The sequence below is a fragment of the Nothobranchius furzeri genome, chromosome 1 (genome assembly GCF_043380555.1).
Source record: "Nothobranchius furzeri strain GRZ-AD chromosome 1, NfurGRZ-RIMD1, whole genome shotgun sequence".
NCBI lineage: Eukaryota > Metazoa > Chordata > Actinopteri > Cyprinodontiformes > Nothobranchiidae > Nothobranchius > Nothobranchius furzeri.
The window spans coordinates 80,273,194-80,288,727 of record NC_091741.1 but is presented as its reverse complement, the minus strand read 5'-3'; the positions used below and the strand labels follow the sequence as shown (position 1 = coordinate 80,288,727).

Sequence of the window (15,534 nt, the reverse complement as noted above, 5' to 3'; positions counted from 1 at the left end):
TAAATAAATATCAAGCAACAACACGCTTTAAGTGCAGTAGTTGTTGAGTTCAGAGCCTTTTTATGAGTTTCAAATCACAAGATGGAGGTTCTAGGGATATTCTATAGAAATAAAACTTCCTTTACCAACATTTACTGATGTGACATTTTAAGATGTATTTGTAAGTATGAAGTAAGAATGACATCCTGTGGTCACATTTGGGTATTGCAGCCCCTTTTCTAAACACAGAGGTCACTTTCTCACTCCCTTTTCATGAGTTTCATGGCTGTTGCCAGCGACGGTTCAGCACCAGAAGATTCTAGATAACATGTGAAGATGAGTCGTACACAGTTGATTAGATAAACACATTTTACTGTAATATTGAGTTGTTGGTTACCGAAAATGTAGCTTGAGATATTATTTAGAGCTGACATTTCTTTCTAATTCTGTCTGGACACTTCACCTTGGCTCATTGTAGTGAACAGTGAGGAGTGTAGCATGTGACAAGACCCAAACGCGGAAGTGCTTGCGATGGGTGACGTCTAACACGCACTTAAACTAGAAATGCCGGCATGAGCATCGAAGGAAAATGAGGATGTTCCAGAAAGTAAAAGGGACGGGCTTACTGTTAGGAGGTTGCAGATGGTGTAGAGGAGTGTGGGAGCTCTGGAATCATCCGGCGTGAGTGAGGAGCAGTGATGATGAAATGGGTTGAGCTGTGGCTATCCAACTGGAACTGGATCAGTAGTAACAACCAGGGAGCCACTGGACGAGGTGAGTATAGAAGCTCTGTGCTTGCGACACGAGGGAGTGAGCTGACGCGCTGGAACAGTAAAAGTTAACCCAACTCAAAAAAACGCTGCCATGCCATACGCTGTTAACCAACTCAAACCGGGAGTGTTGACCCTTTAAGCGCCAAAGTCGCAGAATTGCAACAAGCAGCAATGTTGGATTTAATAAGCCACAGCAGCACAAATGAGCCCTCATGCAGTAAATATGTTACACTGCGGGGGTGGCAGACACCTGTAACTTCAATCCAAGCAGCATTTGTGGGGGTGTTACTATTCAAACTTTTGGAGTATTTAGAGCTTGAACCCCGCCCACCAGTCGCAGAGTCGTGGGGGTTGTCAGAGCAGTCAGATCGAGTGAGAGCGAGCGAGTGGTAGAGAAAAAACCACAATGCTAAGAGGAATGTTCAGTGCTGATGAAGCACTTCGTCTAGTACTGGCAGATTCGGAGGAAGAATATTTCCTTTCCGAGGATGATCTGCGGTCTTCTTGCGAGACGGAAAGTGTGGCTTCAGCGCACAGCAACAGGGAGTTTGTCAGTGACAGACGCGGTTACACAAGCAGCCCATCCAGCCCTTACCTTGTCTGATGTTCCGCGTCACCATGTCCGGGGTCAGGGAAAGAGACGTGGCGAGGGGCCTCGAGCAGCTCTTACCGGGTCTGATCCTTCGTTCCACTGGGAGGGATGTGATGGCAGTGATTGGGCCGGTGAAAACTCCACTGGTGATCGATTCAGCCCCGGGGGTGTAAATCACGGGAATTGCAGCAGGAGGGGGAGAAACTGCAGGGAAAAAATCACTGCTAGCAGGGGGGTGGCCCAACACAGCCTCAGTGACGATAATAATGATGATGGCTGGGTTAGTTTGGGAGAAGAGGAACAGTATTCCAAGTGGATCAGGCATTTTGATGAGGCAGTTGGATACTGTGGAGACAGGGACCTGTCAAATTCAGAACACATTGATTTTCTGTCAGTTTTTTTGGATGAGGAATTCTGGACCCTCATCACAACTGAAACTAACCGATATGCTCACCAGTATTTAGAGAGGGAGGATCTGAAATTTAGTTCCAGGTATAACGCAACTGTCCCAGAAATGAAAGCGTTCATTGCCATTCAGTTCTGCATGGGGCTTATGGAAAAGCCTGAGGTTGAGGATTATTGGGCTGGCTTTTGGCCAATATACACACCTGGCTTCAGCAAAGTGATGTCAAGAAACAGATTTGAGATCATCCTTTCTTTTCTCCACTTTGTAAACAATGATGAGCGTGTTGAAAGGGGTCAGCCAGGTCATGACAGACTGTTCAAGGTGCCCCCATTATTGAGATGATAATTCCACACTTTTCATCCATCTATGGTCCGCAGAAAGAACTGTCCTTGGATGAAATGATCATCGCATTCAAGGGAAGAACTACCTTGAGGCTATACAACCCCCAAAAAAAAAACAGACAAATATGGCTTCAAAGCATTTGTTCTGAGTGTGGCCAGCTCGGGTTACGTTATGCAGTGGTCCCTCTTCACTGGACAAAGTGCAAATGATGATGAAAATGAGGGTGCCACACATTACACTGCTCTTCAGCTGCATGCCTCATATACAGGGAAAGGGCATGAGGTGTATATGAACAGCTATTATATTTCACCAGCCATAGCTTGTGAGCTGGCAGCTAACAAAATTGGTATGTGTGGCACTGCAAACTGCAACAGGAGACAGATGCCAAGCGGCCTGATACCAGCCCAGTTGCCACTGAGAAGGGGAGATGTTCCCGTATTCATGCGAAATGATAAGCTGCTGGCATGTGCATGGCATGACACGAAGCGTCTCACTCTGCTGTCCACCATTCATGGCAACACATGCACAAAAAAACACTTCCGCACAAGGGAAAATGTGACTGGGTTTCGAGAAATATAGAAACCAGTGTGTGCTGACAGCTACAACTCATTCATGGGAGGAGTAGACAGGGCTGATCAGTGAATGAAAACGTGCTTCTTTCCACACCGCTCAAGAAAATGGTACAACCGCATTTTCAATGCTCTTGTTAGCATTTGTGTGGTGACTGCCCACATTCTTTACACCAGGAGTGTTCCTGGTCCACACAAATCCCTGAAGGTCTTCATTCAGCAAATAGTGACTGTCATGGCTTGTGGAAGGCGTTTAACCCGAGACATGCAGAATCAGCTCAGGAGTCAGGAGGTAAGAAATTAAAGTCTTTATTTAAACAAACGGGAACTGAAGTAGCACTGAAATCCAGTGAATGATGCCGAGGGCGATTGCTCAGAGTTCTTAGCTCAGCGAGCTGCGGGGTGCCAAGGAGATGAGTGTAGTAATCCAGCCGGTCGGGAGGTGAGGAAGCAGAGAGGAGAAATGCAGGAGCGGTGGAGGAGGATGAGACGTGAATGAGGATCCGTGGTTCTTAGCAGAATTCGGTGAAGGTTGGGGTGGTAATCCTAGGAGGGCAAACAAACGGAGCTTCAGGAGCAAGTTCAAAGCCGTAATCCAATAAACAGTCCAAGGTCAAAATCCAAGTAATCCAAACATGCGAGGTCAAACAAGTACGAGTGGCAGGCGTTACCAATACTGGAGTAATCATCCGGCTTCGAGTAGTGTCTCCATCCTCCTTTTAAACCCGAGCTCCAAATGAGTAACTCAGAACAGCTGGTACCTCTCCGCTCCTCACCTGTGGAACACAGAACCCCAAAGATTGTTAGTTGAGGAGGAGGACTCACCTAGACCCGAGAACGATGACAAGTGACTTCCTAAAGGTTGGTTTATGCTTGACGCGTCCGCGAGGTCCGCACAGCTCCGCGCGGAGAAGTTGCGTCATTTTAACAACCACGCCCCTCCACCGCGTCTCCGCAAGGCCCAAGATTTCCGCAACGCACACCTCGGAAAATTTCTAACCACGCGGACGGACGGACGCGGAAAAACATGGCGGACCGGCAAGAACTAGTATGGCAGAGGTTCGTAAATACAGACATTTGTATGATTCAGCTCTCAGAGATCACCGTGATCAACATGTTGTTAATCATTCTTGGAGAGAAATAGCTTGCACTGTCGGAAAAGACGAGAACGCTGTTAAAAATGCTGAAATGCCATGTTGTAAACAGTAATTTCTACTTCTACTACGGTGTAGTGTTGGATGCATGCCGTAGAGCTCCATGCTGCCCCGTTCAGTTTGGGAGAATATTGGCTCACCGCAGAGACGAGCCGCACAAACCATAAACGCTGCCAGTTGTGAAGCGCATTCCATCCGCGAGCCGCATCACTGCGCGGAAAGTGAATGCGTCAAGCATAAACCAAGCTTTGCTTGAAGGCTACTCCAGGAAGGAAAACAAAAAAGGAGGAAGGCCTTCAATGCAGCTGGGAGAAGTGCCACAGAGGCTCACTGAACGACACTGGCTCCCCAATGCAGACGATCGTCCAGACTGTGCCGTGTGCTCTGATCGCACCCGCCCGAAAGGCCGTCACCAGACAAAGTTTCGGTGCAGTCAGTGTGGAGTGGGTTTGTGTGCCGTACCTTGCAACGAAAGGTACCACACCCTGAAAAACTACAAGCAATGTAATCTTGATCAATAAAAAAAGCAATGTCATCTTGATGAATAAAAAAAGAGCTATGTCAACTTGATACTCAAGAAAACATTATATATATTATTATTATTATTATTTTTAAAACTGTTCAGATCACTTTCTCTAGTTCAAATTGTTCATCAAAACATTCTATCTATCTATCTATCTATCTATCTATCTATCTATCTATCTATCTATCTATCTATCTATCTATCTATCTATCTATCTATCTATCTATCTATCTATCTATCTATCTATCTATCTATCTATCTATCTATCTATCTATCAAATAAATATATATATAAACAATTATGAACAAAATAAACCAAAGAAGGGATGAGTGAAATGTGTTCATGACACTGAAGCACCAAAAACAGTGTTCTTGATTGATACGCAGTAAACATAAAAAAACCCAATGAAGTAATAACTATTATATATATATATATATATACATATAGTTATATATGTCTTTATAGGAGTATGTATATATGTATCATAAACAAAAACAGCACTAAGAAAATAAGACAAATACATAAAAAAACAAACAAATCTGCAAATATGATGCAATCCAATATGGCTGCCACCTGACGACGTTATACTATGCAAATTATGTGAGTGAATTTGTTCCTATCACAAATTTGGCTCATACAATATTCCTCTATCTCTAACCAAATTTAAGCTACAAGCTCTTTAAATAGTGACATAAAAAATCACATTTTACTGAAAAAATTATGGCGCCTAAAGGGTTAAGACCACAGAAAGAGATCGATGACTGAGCCCTGATTGTTGTGAGGTACTTCCTGAAATTGGATGAGCCTGATGACGTGGAGAAGCAGAAACTGGTGCGAGGAATGCAGGGAAGTGGAGTTCAAGTGGTGTCTGGCATAGAGCGGATGGCTGGAGGACTGGAATTGTGACAAATTCACCATCAACATTGTTAGCTCAACATTAGCTTCTAGCCTTCTTAATCCGATATGAGAGTACAACAAAAAGATGCCAATGTTTCTCAGGGGTACAAGAAATAATTGCTGGGTCACTCCTGTTTACTAGGTTAGGATCTAAACACTGCTGCACTTTGTGGGCTGGTGTCGAATTACAACGTTAGCTGGCATAGACTCAGATACAAGGCGGAATCAGATTGTAAGCAAATGCTATGTCCCTCTTTGTCCATTTTAAAAAGAGACGAACAGACAACCAGGGGCAGGGGCAGCAGTAGCTCAGGTGGTAGAGCGGGTTGCCTCATGATCGGAGGGTCATGGGTGCGATTCCAGCTCCCGCCAGGGGTATCCTGCTTTTGTGTCCTTGGGCAAGACACTTCACCCAATTTGCCTGTGTTAGTGGTGGTCAGAGGGGCCGATGGCACCAAATGGTAGCCTCGCCTCTGTCAGACCTCCCCAGGGCGGCTGTGGCTACAAGTAGCTTACCATCACTAGCAGTGTGTGAATGTGAGAGTGTGTGAAAAGCATCTTTGGGTATCTAGAAAAGCGCTATATAAGTTCAATGCATTGTTATTATTAACCACCCCCAGGTGGCTGAGAATGACATTTGTTTCAATGTAACCTACCTTCCAACATGATTGGGACATTAGACTGTTTTGTGATTATTTTACTGTAAAATTCTAACACATTGTACCTTTAACCACAACAGAGAGATTAAACAGAAATATAAAAGCTCATATACAGTAACATTTAACCAAAGTCTTTGTGAAAGGGCTTATAAGCAATGTTTGCATAGGTTACCAACAGTAGTCTGGTTGGTCAAATTATGAAAACTTAAAAACCATTCCTATGTTGTGTCAGTTACCTTATTATTCTGCCATTAAGCATAATTATTGTTCCAGGAAAACCACAGTATTTCTACAAACCACCTGACAAACTCATGACATCTCAACACAAATCCATAATTCTAGTACAAAGGTTTAAGGATACCTTTGGATTTCGGATTTGCTTTAAAGCAAGGCTTAAGCTGTGTTTTAGATACGTTTGTTAGGGGTTTTCATTCACATTTTAATGTATTTGATCACAATTTTTATTGTTTTTAGCTCTTTTTTTGTTTTTAAATGTTTTTATCCCTGTATTTTATTATAGAGCTGTTTGATTGTGCTGCTTTTTTGCACCATGTTCAGCACCTTGGGCCTCCTTGATTGGGGGTGGGAAGGGGCTTTAAAAATAAAATGAATGAATGAATGAATGAATGAATGAATGAATGAATGAATGAACGAACGAACGAATGAATGAATGAATGAATGAATTTTATTTAGAACAGCCTGCCAATGATTTATGTAGAGATGTTTGCTTATAAGGTTATTGCTTGAAATACAGTTTTAAGCAGGGGATTAAATATTATACAATAAACTGTGTAGGGATTAAAAAGTCAACAAAGAACCAGGACATCTGCTTCTTTAAGGGAGCAACTGCTCATTTTAGGATGCAGGTCGAAGGAATTATATGGTGTACACACTGGGCTCATTGAGATACAATTATGATTTGTCTCTACAACAGACCTGGGTTAATCATTTTATAATGACATTTCTGTGCATTTTTAAGATTGAATTGAAGAGTTCAGCACTCAACCTGAGAATTTTCCTGACTGTTACTCTGCAGTTCATGCCTCTGTTACCTTTTCCCCTGACTGATTCAAGCCAACAATCCTCTCAACCATGAAATCCCAAATCGCAGGTTAGTTTACCTCAGTCAAACATCCCCCTCCACTCTTAGAGTCCATCTGTCTCGCCTGCTGACATCAGAGTAAGTGCACTGTCAGGGTCAATGATAAATTGATATTCTGGATCACAAAGAGGAGTCCAATCCAGCATGCTATCTGTGTTTGGAGCTTTCAGGTATTACAGTGATTTGTTAACAAGCATTTTTTTAATCACTTCAGAGGTCACCTCTTCTTTAGCTGCCTCTCCTTGCCTGTAAAACTTAAACTCTGTGATCCAACCATCACCCATCCCTTTACGTTTTTGGCAATCACTAAAAAATAAAACTGCAGTTAAATGCAGCTGAATTAGGCTTCCTCTGCAGATTGATTTGACTCACCCTAGTGTGGCGTTGGTGGATGGAGTGAGTCATGATGTCCATGTCTGAATAAGATTCAGGTCTGGGGAATGGGCGGGCCAGTCATATGTGTATGTCTTTTTATTTATGGGCAATGGTGGCAGAGGAGCGAAGTTCCTGGTCTGTAACCAGATGATTGCAGGTTTGCACCCTGCTCAGTCTGTTGCAGTCTTTGTGTCTTTGGGCACGACACTTAACCCTGACCGGTGTTGTTTGCCTACAGCAGCCTCGCTTCTGTCAGTGGGCCCAGGGCAGCTGTCTACATTGTAGTGCATAAATACAGCCCATTTTATTTGACTTGAAACTCCAGAAAGTTTCCTCAGATCTTTCGGTGAGAGCGGTGAATTGAAGAGATTAATGATTTTCTAAAGCTTAATAACAGAAGTTCTGTTGAATCCTTAGAAATGTCACAGTTTCACAGCAAGGCTCTTCTATTAACTAACTCAGCATTTTCACAAGGCAAAGGCCATATGAGTCCTTACCGTTTTAACTTACAACGCAGATACGAAAGTTTGCTCATCCTCGTTCATCCTTCAAATTAAATCATGTTACAGAAAACTCACCTATCTACAGCTAATGTAAAAAAAAACACTTTACTGCATTGGAAGAAATGGATATTATCAAGCTTGGGCCACACTGTCTCATGGCTTGGGGCAGGAGTCTAACTCAAGACATGCAGAATCACAACACTGTACACAGATTGATGGAAAAGATAAATTATTTTATTAATAAGGGGAACTGAGGACACTCTGGGAATTCCAGCGGATCAGGAGAAATGGGAACCGGGGTCTGGAGAGAGAGCAAATCAGGGGTGAGTCCAGGGGAAACGATCGGGGCAGAAATGTTGAGAGGAGACTTATGGGGGACGATTGGATTCGGGGAATGAGGGGAGGTTGAGAGCCGAGGTGGATCCAGAGGTGAGTAGTTCTGAGCTGGAGAGGGAGCGCAGGGTCAAGAGAGAGTGGGTCGGTCTGGAAGGAGGATGAAGAACGTGACTAAATGCTGAAACCAGGAGTCCTATGGAGGTCGAGCGAGTAGATCCAGATGAGCAGAGGACCTGAGGTGGGTGAGTCCAAAAATACAAAATCACACTAGGACCAAAAAAAAAAACACTAGAACCAGAAGTACACCGGAGAAGTTGCGAGTAACCAAGAGCGAAGGCTCGGAACTACAGAGTAGTAGTAATCATCCGGCGTCGAGTGGATTTCACCAAATCGAGGATTCGGCTGACCATGTAAACCAACCCACCCTTGTACAGGCAAGCTGGAGGAGGAGGAGAAGGAGCATGAGTGGGACAAAGAGGGCTGGTGACCAAGGGCTTGATGAGGGAGACATGGAAAACAGGGTGAACACAGACTGAGCGAGGGAAGTCCAGCCGAACTGTGGAGGGAGTGGGAACCGCCAGGATCTTGCACGGGCCCAGGAACCTCAGCACAATCTTGCGCGAAGTGGCCTTCAAGGGAACGTCCTTGGACGACAGCCACACGCTCTGCCAAGGAGCGTAAGATGGAGCCGGTCGCCGCCGGCGATCTGCCAACTGCTTACTTCTGATGGCTGTGCGATCCAGTGCTGCCCTGGTGGTGGACCAGGCGCGTCTGGCCCCACGGAGGAACTGGGGAACCGAGGAGGTGACTGGTGTCTGCAGAGGAAAGAGGGATGGTTGGTAGCCTATTGAGGACTCGAATGGTGACTGACCTGTGGCCATGGAGACGTGACTATTGTGTGCGCATTCCACCCAGGTGAGGTGAGTACTCCAGGATGAAGGATGCGCAGAGCAGATGCATTGTAGCATGGCTCCCAGCTCTTGATTCATCCTTTTGCATTGGCCATTGGATTGAGGATGGTAACCAGAGGTGAGTGCAACTCGAGCCCCTAAGGCCTCTGCAAACTCCTTCCAAACCTTTGCGATAAACTGGGGTCCAAGATCCAATAGGATTTCCTCTGGGATGCCATGTAGACGGAAAACATGCTTAATGAGTAGATGAGCGGTGACTGTGGAGGAGGAAAGACATTTCAGAGGAACCAAGTGACATGCCTTTGAAAATCGGTCGACGATGGTGAGAATTGTATTTGAATCCATGTGAGTCGGGCAGCCCACATACAAAGTCCAGGGCTACATGGGACCAGGGGCGAGACGGTGTAGGTAGTGGGCTTAGCAAACCTGCTGGTGGGCGATGGTCTCCCTTCTGTTGAGCACATGTATGGCAACCTGAAACATAGTCTTTCAAATCCTTACACATGGAGGGCCACCAAAAGTTTCTTTTAATGAGAGCGATGGTGCGTCCCACACCGGGATGAAGGGAAAACTTTCTTGTGTGTGCCCAGTGAATTACCTTACTCCTAAGGGCTTGTGGTACATACAGTCTGCCCGGGGGGCTGTGACCAGGACCGGGGTCATCCTTGTGGGCCTCCAGCACCTGGTCCCTTATATCCCAGATTACTCCTCCCGCTATGCATGCCGGGTGAAGGATGGTGGAGGGTTCAGTCTCTTGGTCAAGAGCATATTGTCTGGACAGGGCATTGGGCTTGGTGTTTTTCGAACCTGGGCGATAGGAGATTTGGAAATTAAATTGAGAGAAAAACAACGACCACCTGTATTGATGAGGATTTAATCTTTTTGCCTCCTTCAGATAAACCAAGTTTTTGTCGTCCGTCCAGATAATGAATGGCTTCTCCGCACCCTCCAGCCAATGCCGCCACTGCTCGATGGCGAGCTTCACCACGAGCAGTTCCCTGTCCCCAATATCGTAACGGCTCTCAGTAGGCGTCAAATGGCGGGAGAAAAAAGCACATGGGTGGAGACGATGATCTGAGGGAGATACCCGGGACAGCATCGCTCCAACCCCGGTGTCTGAGGCGTCCACCTCAAGAGTAAACTGTTGCTGAGGATCAGGGCGATGAAGCACGGGAGCATTGGTGAACCTCCTCTTGAGTGCCTGAAAAGCTGTGTTTGCTATAGGGGACCAGATGAAAGGTTTATTGACAGAGGTGAGGTTAGTTAGTGGCGCAGCAGTCTGGCTGTAATTTCTAATGAATCTGTGGTAAAAATTTGCAAACCCCAGGAACCTCTGTAGCTGTTTTCAGGTGGTAGGTGTGGGCCAGTCGGTGACGGCCTGTACCTATTCGGGATCCGCCTTCAACCGCACGCTCTCTATTATGAAGCCAAGGAACTTGACCGTGGGGACGTGAAACACACTTCTCTGCTTTGACATAAAGTCTGTTTTCTAATAATTGATGTAGTACTGCATGAACGTGTTGAGTGTGTTGGGTCAAAGTCTTAGAAAAAGTTAAAATGTCGTCCAGGTAAACTGTCACGAACTTTTTCAGGTAGTCTCCCAAAACCGAGTTTACCAGTGACTGAAAAACAGCTGGGGCGTTTGTTAATCCAAAAGGCATTACCAGGTACTCAAAGTGTCCAAAGGGAGTCTTAAAAGCAGTTTTCCACTCATCCCCTTGCCTGATCCGTACCAGATTCCTGAGATCCAATCGACTAAAAATAGTGGAATCCTTGATGGGTTCAAACATGGAGGAGAGCAATGGCAAGGGAAATTTGTTCTTTTTTGTGATCTGATTCAACCCCCTGTAATCGATACAAGGCTTGAGCGTCCCCTCCTTCTTTGGAACAAAAAAGAAGCCAGCTCCCAGAGGCGACAAGGATGATCGAATGGTACCAGCAGCCAGAGAATCCTGGAGATATCACTCCATACTCTCTTGCTCAGGTTTGGAGAGATGATGTAACCGGCTGGAAGGAAGGGGAGCTCCTGGTTACAGATCAATACAGCAGTCAAATGGTCTGTGTGGTGGTAGAGATGATGCATGGTCCTTACTTAAAACATGTTTTAGATCATGGTAGATGAGGGGAACAGTAGATAGATCGATATTCTCCACAAGCAGGGTCGTGGGACCGGAGAGAGTCGGGGGGGGGGGGGGCGAGCGGAGGCACCGTGCCGAGCATTCAGGACTCCAGCCCACAATCTTGTTACTTCTCCAGTCTATCTGGGGGTTGTGGAGGACCAGCCAGGAATGTCCAAGCACTAATGGAGACTGAGGAGAAGGAAAAACGTGAAAGGCCAGGGATTCAGTGTGGTTAACTGACACTTTAAGATGGAGGGGAACGGTGCGATGAATGATGGTGGAGATGTTCCGATCGTCGAGAGAGGACACAGAGAGAGGCGTAGTTAGACAAATGGTGGGGATGTTCCATCTTTCCACCAAACTGGGGTCCAGCATGGACTGCTCACAGCCAGAGTCCAGTTCGAGTTGGGTCTGCTCAGAGTTAACAAATACAGTGCATTGGAGAGAACACCGGGAGCTTGCAGAATCAGAGTTGCTACCCACCAATAGTCCCAGTTTTACCGGTGGGCTCTGCCTTTTAACAGTAGGGGGCAATTTCTAGCGAAATGAGCAGGCTCCCCACAGCACATGCACAAACGTGATTTGATGCGATGTTTTCTCTCTTCCTGCAGGAGACGAGTCCCTCCCATCTGCATCGGTTTCTCTGTTGAAGGGGTCTTTGCTGAGGAAAGACTGTTAGTGACATGTAACTGATTCGGAGTGGGTAGCGGACTAGACCTGGGGCTCAGTTGTTTTAACTCTTGGTGTCTCTTGTCTATGGAGATGGCCAAACGAATAAGCTCCTCCAATGATCGGGGCTCAGTGCAAAACGCCAGCTGGTCCCGGATCTGATCGTTTAGAGCCTCTGTGAAAGCCGCTAGGCATCTTCATTCCAAGATGTCCTAGTGGCTGATATACGAAAGTCTAATGCCATGTCCGCCACAGATCTTTTTCCCTGTGACAGGGTCCAAAGGCTTTTCCTAATGTCCGACAAAGACTCAACAGATCCAAAGGTTAACTTGAAGTCCAATAAAAAATCGTCATAGGAACCAGTTCAAAACGTTTCACAGTGGCTTTTAGCCTCAGCCCATTTTAGAGCCTTCCCCCTCAGCAGACCATCCACATAGGAAATCTTTATTTTATTGGAGGGAAAAGCTCCAGGCGAACGCTCAAAAGTGAGTCTGCATTGGAGCAGGGAACTGTAGCCGTCATTGAACTCACCGCTGAAGGTAACTGATGGCAGAGATGCTGCGAGACGGAAATGGGTGACTTCCGCAGAACCAGCGACTTCTGGACCGGGGAAAATGGGCGCTGCTGGACTGGCAAACAAGGGTTCCGCTGAGGGGGATGGTTGCTGCTGCTGGGACAACCTGTTGTGTATCTGCCGAACCAGAGCCTCCATTTGTTGCTATCGATGGTTAGCTGCTGAAAGTTGCTCCATGAGCAGTGGCAGAGTCTTTTCCTGTTGGACGAGCCTGTGGGTGAGATCTGTGAGGGTAGGATCTGCAGGGTTAGTGGTTTGGCCGGATGATTCTGTCAAGGTTTGGGGCAGGAGTCTAACCCAAGACATGCAGAATCACAACACCGTACACAGATTGATGGAAAAGTTAAATTATTTTATTAATAAGGGGAACTGAGGGCGCGCTTGGAATTCTAGCAGATCAGGAGAAATGGGAACCGGGGTCTGAAGAAAGAGCAAATCAGGGGTGAGTCCAGAGGAAACGGTCGGGGCAGAAATGCTGAGAGGAGACTTAGGTGGGACGATTGGATTCGGGGAATGAGGGGAGGTTGAGAGCTGGGGTGGATCCAGAGGTGAGTAGTTCTGAGCTGGAGAGGGAGTGCAGGGTCGAGAGAGAGAGCGGGTCGGTCTGGAAGGAGGATGAAGAACGTGACTGAATGCTGAGTCCAGGAGTCCTATGGAGGTCAAGCGAGTAGATCCAGATGAGCAGAGGACCTGAGGAGGGTGAGTCCAAAAATAGAAAATCACACTAGGGCCAAAAAAAAAAACACTAGAACCAGAAGTACACTGGAGAAGTTGTGAGTAACCAAGAGCGCAGGCTGAGAACTACCGAGTAGTAGTAATCATCCAGCGTCGAGTAGAGTTCACCATCTCCTTAAATAGACGACTGGCTAATCAGCTGATCGGGTGCAGCTGCCGCTCCCTCTCCTGCAAACACACTCAGAGATGGTTCAGATGAGAGCAAATACTCACCCCGGCTCACGACACACTGCATATTTGGCAGTCCCAGACAAATCTCTCGTCACAACAGAATCGTGATTAAAATGGTGAACGTGCGGGTGGTCTGTTCAGTGGCCGTCCAGTGTGACCGGCCCAGCAACAGTGTACTGAGCACTCTCACGACCAATATCATCTTATGACAGTCTTCAGGCAGTGTCAGAAAATCTATAGATGCAGTCTGCAATTGACCAATGAAAATACAGCCAGGAAGTGGAGCAAAAAACAAATTACAACACAACTTATGTTGTGTACCGTCTGAAGTCTGTGTGCATATCTGTCTGAGGTGTTTTTTTGCATAGCAAAACTGCCCTCTCTGTGGAGGGTAACTCTGAAGTGCCTTTTTCCCCCTCCCCCTGACTCTATCCTCATATAAACCCTCTTGATCTATACGGTAGCACGACTCGGGTTGCGAATGACCACAGTCACCAATTCTTGTCATGTGTCTTTGTATGTATGTTTAATCTCAGAATTGTGTGTACTGAAACTCTAATTTCACTCTGGGATTAATAAAGTAGAAGGGTAGCATTAGCAACATTCGCAACAGTGAAGGCTACATGCAAGGGCATGTGGACCACTCCTTTTCAGAGTTTGGTTCAGAGTCTAATGAAAGAAGTTTTAACACTATGGCACTTTTTACTTTTTCTCATTGTTTTGGGTGTCTGTTGGCTTTTAGTAGTGCATACTTATCAGCGAGTACGCTTGTCACGTTGGCGGGTCCTGCTAGGGCGAGACATGAAGTTTGGCTGACTAGATTCATGGACCGTACGGTGTGCCACATTTCTAGAGCATCATTTCACTCAGATCCTTGGTGTGCATACCAGTAGTATCTAATCAGCTTTGCAGGGTTTTTTTTTTTGCTTGCATTTATGATTGTGTTTTTGTTCTGTGGTTGGTAACCAGTTTGGTACATTACCACATTCCTGTCATGGTTTAAAAATGACGCTTCCAGTAAAAGCTGTCAATGATTGTGAAATAAACTTAGGTTTTAACAACTTTTTGACATTTCTTAAATTACAACCCATTCCTCGTTCAAACCTGCCTACTTAATTTAGCGTGTGAAATTCAGAGCAGTGAAGATTGTCAGTTTGATCAGTCATTAATTAAAAAGAAAGCTATCTCAGTATTTGCTAGAGAAATCTGTGGGTTTGTGAATAACTTCTTGACTTTTCTGTTACAGGTTCCAGATCCCTGCCTGCTCAGTTTGTCAGTGCCTGTGTTTTTTCTCCATTTTGGCATGACTGATTTGTGTTTTTAGGCTGCATGTACTCGTATTGTGTATCCTTCCTCACCAGAGGCTCATCTATTTTGGCATGGAAATTGCTAAAAGCAACAAACTCATGTCACAGTGAGTATATTCTCACAATGCACAGAAACTTGACAGCAGATTCACAACCTTTGAGAAGATGCCAGATTCAATTATCTCTGGTGTGTTCAGTGGGCCTGAAGCAACAGAATCATCAGCTGATCATAAATCAAATCTAATTTCACTTCCAGAGGGCAGTGACCCAGGTTTCAAGTCTGATTCTGCTCTGAAAGATAACCCCTGTCTTACGTTATTTGGTTGAGTAAACATCCAAATAGACTCTCTTAATCCTTCATCAAAGTGGACAGGTCTTTCGTTGCACCGCTGTGTGCTGTAAGAGATGTGAAGCATCCTGCTGGGGTTTATTAAAGACACAATGTGACTAGTTCTCTGATGGTCTCTGTCCCTTCAGGCATAAGAGGCCAACTTGCAATAGCCTACTTGTGGCCTGCGGTGATACTTAAACAATCAATAACTACAGTTCACTGACTGGGGCTTCCAGCAGTTCTATTAGTGCTTAGTTCTGATTGTAAGTAGGCTGTAAAGTCGAAAACGGGCAAAATTGTTTGCTGTAAGTAAAGTTTAGTTATGTAGCACCGATCACAGAAAGAAAAAATCACAGTGCTTCTAAATCACATCAGACAATTACATTGTGATTCAAAGACAATTTAGAATGAATAAAGATCCATAAAAAAGAAAAATAAAGATCATGAAGCAAATGAAAAGGTCATGAGACAAATTAAACTAAGATTAATGCAAACGTGATTTAAAC

At 45.4% G+C, this 15,534-nt stretch overlaps 1 long non-coding RNA gene across 1 annotated transcript; it reads right to left on the bottom strand.

The window, feature by feature from the left end:
• Positions 1-2,954: 2,954 nt before the first annotated feature.
• On the bottom strand, positions 2,955-3,437 carry LOC139071021 (uncharacterized). The gene is made up of 2 exons (XR_011521281.1): positions 3,333-3,437; positions 2,955-3,207 (listed from the first exon to the last, which is right to left on the bottom strand). It is a non-coding gene; the product is annotated as an uncharacterized lncRNA (long non-coding RNA).
• Positions 3,438-15,534: the final 12,097 nt, after the last annotated feature.